The sequence below is a fragment of the Ochotona princeps genome, chromosome 3 (genome assembly GCF_030435755.1).
Source record: "Ochotona princeps isolate mOchPri1 chromosome 3, mOchPri1.hap1, whole genome shotgun sequence".
Classification (NCBI taxonomy): domain Eukaryota; kingdom Metazoa; phylum Chordata; class Mammalia; order Lagomorpha; family Ochotonidae; genus Ochotona; species Ochotona princeps.
The window spans coordinates 7341227-7348945 of NC_080834.1; the positions used below are offsets into that span (position 1 = coordinate 7341227).

General features: G+C 42.7%; 1 pseudogene; it reads left to right on the forward strand.

The window, feature by feature from the left end:
* Window positions 1-403: 403 nt before the first annotated feature.
* LOC101532663 (E3 ubiquitin-protein ligase rififylin-like) lies at window positions 404-1615 on the forward strand (annotated as a pseudogene).
* The last annotated feature ends 6104 nt before the right edge of the window (window positions 1616-7719 follow it).

Sequence of the window (7719 nt, forward strand, 5' to 3'; positions counted from 1 at the left end):
CACCTGGGTATGCTCTCTGCTGCTCCTTCTGAATCCCTGAGAGGGCTCAGCTTAGATACTTGCACTCTATGGTCATACCATGGAACCTGCACTTCTCTTCATTATTGGGGTTGTGAGATCAGCAGTTCAGTTGGAGGGATCCCCAAAGAAACTTCACCTGGGCCGCAGGGGTGGGGCTGGGTGGTGGTGGGGGGCGACTTCCTGGGGCCGCCCATGAAGATGTCGCCACCGGCCCGGGCGCCCCTCAGCGCTGGAACGGCCAGAGATGTCCGTGGGCCCCCCACCTGAGGCGCTGGGTGCCCGGGATCCCTACCAGGTGTGGGCTGGGCTGGTGGCCGCGGCAGGAGGGGAAAAAAGTGCAGGTGTCATGAAGGAAGAGTGAGCGTCCCACGCTCCTCCCAGCCTGCCACGGGGAAAGATTGTGGTCAGTTTGGAAACTGCTTTACCTACAACTGTCGCTTTGCGTTCAAGGCTGGGGTGACGGATGATCAACATCCCCGCTTGCCAGTGGCCTTCTAAGAAACCAGTTTTATCATGTGGGCAACCTGCTGCAACTGGTTCTGCCAGGGTGGACAGCCTGAGGAAGTGCCAGCATCCCAGGGGGCCAGGACGCAAGCCTATTCCAACCCTGGGTACAGCTCCTTCCCTTCACCGACGGTCTCAGAACCAAGCTGCAAGTCCTGTGGGGCCCACTTCACCAACATGGCCAGGAAGCAGACCTGCTTGGACTGTAAGAAGAATTTCTGCCTGACCTGTTGGAACCAAGTGGGGAATGGGCCCCGCCTCTGTCTGCTCTGCCAACGGTTCCGAGCCACAGCCTTTCAGCGTGAGGAGCTCATGAAGATGAAGGTGAAGGACCTGAGGGACTATCTCAGCCTCCATGACATTTCCACGGAGATGTGCCAGGAGAAGGAAGAGCTGGCGTTCTTGAGTTTGGCCAGCAGCCTACAGTCCCACAGGAGGGCAGGACTCATGCCTTATCCCTGGACTTGCCCGAGCAGCCTTCCTGAGTCAGTCGCATGCCAGCACAATACCTCCTACCTCGGCCAGCCTCCCACCCTCCCCTGCACAGGCCACCTCTGTTCCCCCAGCCCAGGCACAGGAACGCCAGCAGGCCAATGGCCATGTGTCTCATGACCAAGAGGAGCCCGTCTGCCTGCAGAGCACAGCCACAGCAGCTGATGAGAGTGAGACCCAGTCTCTTGACTCGGAGCACAGCTTTGTCCCAGGCCGGAGGGCCTCTCTGTCTGACTTGACCCACCTAGAGGACATTGAAGGCCTGACCGTGCGGCAGCTGAGAGAGATCCCGGCTCGCAACTTCGTCAACTACAAAGGCTGTTGTGAGAAGTGGGAGCTGATAGAGAGAGTGCCGCGGCTGTACAAAGACCAGAAAGGACTGCAGCACCTGGTGTGTGATACTGAAATCCAAAATGGGGGAAGCAGTACCATCGGCTCTGAGGAGAACCTGTGTAAGATCTGCATGGACTCACCCACTGACTGTGTTTTGCTGGAGTGTGGCCACATGGTAATCTGTACCAAGTGTGGCAAGCGCATGAATGAATGCCCCATCTGCCGGCAGTATGTTATCTGAGCTGTGCACGTCTTCCGGTCTTGAGAAGGGTGTACCTCATGGCTGGCAGAGCCCAAGACCAGGGGGAACTGGTGCAAATGACATGGCGAGTCCCTGACTGAGCCGTCTGGTGGTGGTGATGGTAACTGATGAACAGAGGACTTTCCAGAGGACTTCGACCATGGCTTCTTCCCTTCTCCAAGATCCTGGATGCACCTGTGCTCCTGTATTCTCTTCTGGAAATGCTTGCCTTTGCTTCACCAGTCAGAAGTCCTGCTAGGAATGGGTCCCTCTCTGGCTTTCCATGCTTCAACCTCTTTGCTGTAGTCTCTTGCTACATTGCCTAAACTCCATTTGTTTCTTTGGACCTAAACCTGTTAAGTTTACCAGACCAATAACTGAGCTCAGGACATAATTTGGACACCTAAACTTACCTCAGATGAGAAATGAAGCACAAATGTTCTAGGAAATTGCAGTTTTTCCAGGGTTGTTGTGTGCTTAAATGCTGGATTTGATCGGAAGCCGTTCATTACCTGACCCTGGGAATCAAAGCATCTGACTTGCAATCTTCTGATCAATCCCAGTGTGTAAGGGACGGTGCCACTCTTCTTGTGGCCTCACTTTGTAGTATCCATCACTTCAGGTTCTGAGGAAAGAGGGACAGTGGCTTTCTGCTTAACTTCTGCTCCTCCTCCAACAGGCAGGAATCTTGAACTACTTGAATGCAGTTCCTCTCTTTCTCATGAAGTGTTTTTTTTAAGATTTATTCATTTTTATTACAAAGTCAGATATACAGAGAGGAGGAGAGACAGAGAGGAAGATCTTCCGTCCGATGATTCACTCCCCAAGTGAGCCGCAGCGGCCGGTGCTGCGCCAATCCGAAGCCAGGAACCAGGAACTTCCTCCAGGTCTCCCACATGGGTGCAGGGTCCCAAAGCCTTGGGCCGTCCTCGACTGCTTTCCCAGGCCACAAGCAGGGAGCTGGATGGGAAGTGGAGCTGCCGGGATTAGAACCGGAGCCCATATGGGATCCCGGGGCATATTCAAGGCGAGGACTTTAGCTGCTAGGCCACTGCGCTGGGCCCTCCCATGAAGTTTTTAAAGTTGCTTTTCTTGAAGCTTAGAGCTTTAGGCAGAGCCTTGTTCTTCTCTAGCCACAGTTCTCAACAAAATTCCTGGAGATCAGATGTGAAAGCGCATCTTGGGCACACTGTAAGGTACCGAATGAAGCTGAACCCTGCCTGTAGCAGACAGCTGGAAGTCTCAATCCCTCTGGTTGGTGTGAAGTCCCTGCTTTCATCATCTTCTTCAGCCTGTTGATCTGGGGGAGCAAATCTACAAGGATCATATGAATAGATGGGCCCTTAAATTCTTCATACCCCTGAAGCTAACGAAAGACTTCAGTTTGCTAGAGAAGTTCAGCAAAACCCAAAAATGCACATGCTGACAAAAGAGCCGTGTGTGCCATTAGCAGTGGATGGGAATGCAACCTGCATAGCCGAGGGTCTCAGCAGCCCTCTACCATGCACGGTATACAATCTGTGTGCATGCAGCTGAGTGTCAGACTGTCGGGGTCAGTCAACTCACAGGAGAAGGCAGATGGGACACTGCTAAGGGCACCCGCTACACTGGTACACACTCATTTTTTCCTTCCGTCATCAACCACTAACCCCTTTGTGGGAATGAAATAATTTCATAAGGTGGTTGTTTGCTGAACACTGGGCCACTTAACTTCAACATAATACAGAGTCCTGGATTATTTGACTAGGCCACAGCCTTGCACATTTCCCCATGAAGGTATCGCCTTCCTTTTTATGCTGGACAGTGAATATTGTAGTTAACAGGCCTACCAGGTAGTTTAGCAAAGGGTTATTCATTCAGCCACTCCTTGATTCCACTGTGAAACAGGTCTTTTTATGTGCAACTCAGTATCTAGCAATAACTTGAAGGCAAAAGCTGGTTCTCTCCCTTGTAACTTGCTTTCCCTGCTGAGGTCTTACAGCCTCTTACCTCCCACATCCTTTTCACACATGGAGTTAGATGGGTACTGCTGGCTGGTTAGTAACTTCAGTCAACCCTAGGTCATTTACTCATTGTGTAGAATATGCCTTTAGATCTTTTATCATATTCTGGTGAAGGATCTCATTTAGGGAAAAAAAAAAAAAGGTGTCAACTTCGTTGGGTTTTTTCTTGTTGTGTTGTCTTTATTATACCAAATAAAAGTTGGGAGTTTTCAAGATCCCATGCCAGTTAATACCCAACCCAGATAAAAACTAATTTTTTAAATCCTTGAATCTTTGATCCTGCCCCTCATAGGCCTTGATCTTATTATGGAAATACCTAATTCTTCAATAATTCCATGCTTTTGCTGTGACTGCTCTGAGATTTAAGTTGAGACTTGACTGGGTCATAATACATTAGACTAGTTGAATTCCAAATTATTATGAGTAAGCTATACAGAAATTAGTATGCTCCATATATATTGTACAAATTTGTTGAAATCTCTTGGATGTGAATGTGTTACTTCAAGTGGCTTATATTAAGATTGTCAGATTGACTTGGGTATTAAGGCAAACCCAAATGTGTATTTGTTTTTTTGTTACAGAGCTCGGCTTTATAATTTCATAATAAAGTGTCAACATACGAAAAAAATACAAAAAAGAAACTTCATCTGAAGTGATGCCAGACCTGATTCTTGTGTGTGCCTGCCAGTACAGGGTCCAGCACAGTCCTTCGCCTCAATCAGCTTATGCATATGCTGGTGGTTAAAATGTTAAGATATAGCTATTGCCAGCATATGCATGATTATTAGCTACATCTTAATAGAGACTATGAAGTCCATGGAACAATGGTGTGACACTCAAAGTGCTTAAAGTATTGAGTTCAGAAATGGTGGATAACCTGGCCAACAACATTTCCATCTCTAGAGAAAGCTTGCTTCAAGAATGAACACCAAACTGAGCCATTTCTAGAAAATCAAAAGCTGAAAGGATTGACCATCTCCTCAGTAGTAATTTCTAAATGAAGCAATTCAGGATAAAATGAGAGGACGCTAGACAAAAGCATGAATCTACCCAAGAAGAAAAAAGGATCAATAAAAGTAAACAGAAAGCTAGATACAAAGACAATGTGTCTTTCTGGTTTCTCTAATATCGAACTTATAAGACTCATATATGAAACAATAATTATGAAATTAAGTAGATTAGTTTATAATACATAAATATGCAACTTGTTTAATAACCATAGCAGGAAGTAGGAGGAAGAGAATATATCTCAATTATAGTAGTCTTTGTATGTGATTGAAATGAAAATGTTATTAATCTCAATTAGATTGTTTTAAATTATTAATTTCAATCACCTGCCAAACACCAAAAATACATAGGAAAGAATTAAGAAAATAAAAACATGTACTGGAATATTTCTGTCTAAAAGAAAAGAAGCCCTTAATGGAGGACTAGAGAAACATAAAAGTACAAACATAATATGGAAAATCACTAGCAAAATAAGTAAGGTAAACGCTATGCTATCTCATTTACAATTAGCTAAAATTTAACACAGACCCTATATATAGCCAATCTTAACATGAAAAAAGAAAATGGGTTTGGAAAAAATCACCTATGTGTTTGCCATATAAAAAAGGCACAAATAGATTAAAAGTAAAAGGATGAAAAAAATAATAAAAGAGAGCAAAGAAATCAATGTCAAAATAGATTTTAAGAAAGAATTCCTTGTAGACACAGACGCTTTAAGGTAATCTATGCAACCTATTGGAAAGATATACCAAATGTAAATACATATGCACCAAAAAACATGGCCCCAAAATACATGATGCAAAAGTGAAGAGTAAATGAAAAACACAAAGGCAATAGTTGCTTGGATGATCAATAATTATTACATGAAGGCAAACTTCTAAATGGTACCTTGTACTGTCTCCCACCAGAAACTGCATTTTAGCACATTATCATCTTTGCAACCAATATTCTGTCAGTGGATCTAAATGTTTGTGTGGTTTTGTTAGTATTTACTTATTTTGCAAGAGTTACAAAGAGGCAGAGAGAGACAAAAATCTCCCATCCATTGGTTCGCTGCTCGGATGACCGCAATGGTTAACACTGGTATTGTAGCAGCAGCTGTACTCACTCTCAAAGCATGTCTGAAATCCATTGACTCTTTCCATAGCCAGTGTCTCCACACTCGTCCAAACCCACATCCTTAGAATTACCAATGTATTGCTCTAATGATCTCTCATTTCCCTCCTGAGCTCTTACATTCTAAAGATTCACTGATTGGTTTGAAACACATAGGGTGCAGGAGGGACAGAGATCATCTATCCACTGGTCTACTTCCCAAATGATAGTCACACTAAGTGCCGGGCCAACCAAGGCTTTGATTCAGGAATTCTAACTTGACTCTTCCACAGGAGTAACAAGATCTCAAATAATTGCACCACTTTATGATATCCAGGCAAATTAGCAGGGAGCTAGCTCAGAGGGAGAGTAGCAAAGATTCAAGTCAGCACTCCACCAGGGAACGAGCACATCCCAAGTGATAACAGCTGAGCCGTGATGCGCAAATTCTGTAAGTTTTTATTTGACTTACTGTCTTTTAACAATTTGAGTTAAGGGAAAACATTTGCAGCCAATTTAAATGTAGCATGCAAAAGAGTTGCAAAAGCTGAATATGTCCTGTGACTTCTTCAGACTGTGCTTGTTCTCTATGAATTGTTCTTCTGATAAGGACTGTGAGAAGAAACAGAATGATTTATAAATCTCTAGTTTTAAATAGCTTCCAAACTTAGTTCATGACTCAATTTCCCCTAAATTTCCTTTTGCTGGGATTAAAAAATGCATTTTATCTCTGATTATCTGATTTCATTTATTGTCAATATGCATAATCCTTGGTATACTACATTTTTATAAATGTTGATCTATTATTGTTTAATGATCTTGCAAACACATTCTCTCATGATATGCGTTATAAATAATGGGTGATTATGTTATGATTTCAGACAAATTTTTATGCATTATTAAGAAACACCAGGCTGAGTGGAAAGAAGTATTTATAAAGCTGATAAATATCTTGAAAAAATTTTCTTTTTCTGTAAAATGTAGCACCAACATTTAGCGGGGTTTTTAAATTTGTTTTCCAAAAAGGCACAGAAACTTTCTCAGGCATTTTGTTTCACTTACACCTTAGCAGTTTTCTTCACTTCTTGAAATTTGGAAGTATGCCTATGTCTTGGAACATCCATTTCTGCTAAAACTGACCAAATTAATGTTTGGCTAGAAAGCAGTCGTACGTATTTTACTTGTTGACACACCTTCAAAACTTGGTGTCAGCACTGTTTTGAGACATGGAACTTTTGAATCATTTTTACTATCAGTGTTCAAATAAGATCTACTTTTTAAACTTGTAAAACCACATACCACTTAAACAGGTAATTAGCATATAATTTGTAACCGTATATTTTGTCACATGATAAGTGGCGTCTGAATCTCTTGAACATAAGATATTTGTGTCTACAAATATATGTGTCTACAAATTTATATGCATTAACAAGGCATTTGTGAAAATGTTCATTAGAACGAGTAAGGTGTTAGAGTTTAATTAATAGGGAAATATACTTTAATTATTTTTCCTCTGTCTTATTATTCCTAAGTCATAGGTTACAAATGCAGCTTCCTTAATTATAAAAATTAGTTTCTGGTATAATGTTCTTCAAGGTAAACATTATAATCAGTCTCAAATGTCTGTTCACCTATGATGTAAAGACTTCAAATCAATCCCTTTTAGGAAAATAAAGACATTCCTTGACTCCTTGTGAACATAGTATAGAGGTTTATATTTTCAAATTCCCATTGACTTGAGGCAAATTATTCATTTCACCAAGTAAGAGCAACTGAGAACATCAAAAACACCCAGACAGAATTCATAAATGGGCACTTCACTAAGACAGCAAAGAAACCATGAGTAGAAAATGCATGGAGGGAGAAACAACTCCGAAAGTAGCTTTTAAATCTTAAAGCACATTTGCTTGGAAGTTAGTTGTCTGGACACGACTCTGATGATTGTCTCTGAGCTGCTGTTTCATTACCACTTTGCATGTCTCCGAGACTCTATGAGGGCTAATTATGAACCACTGCTTCTCA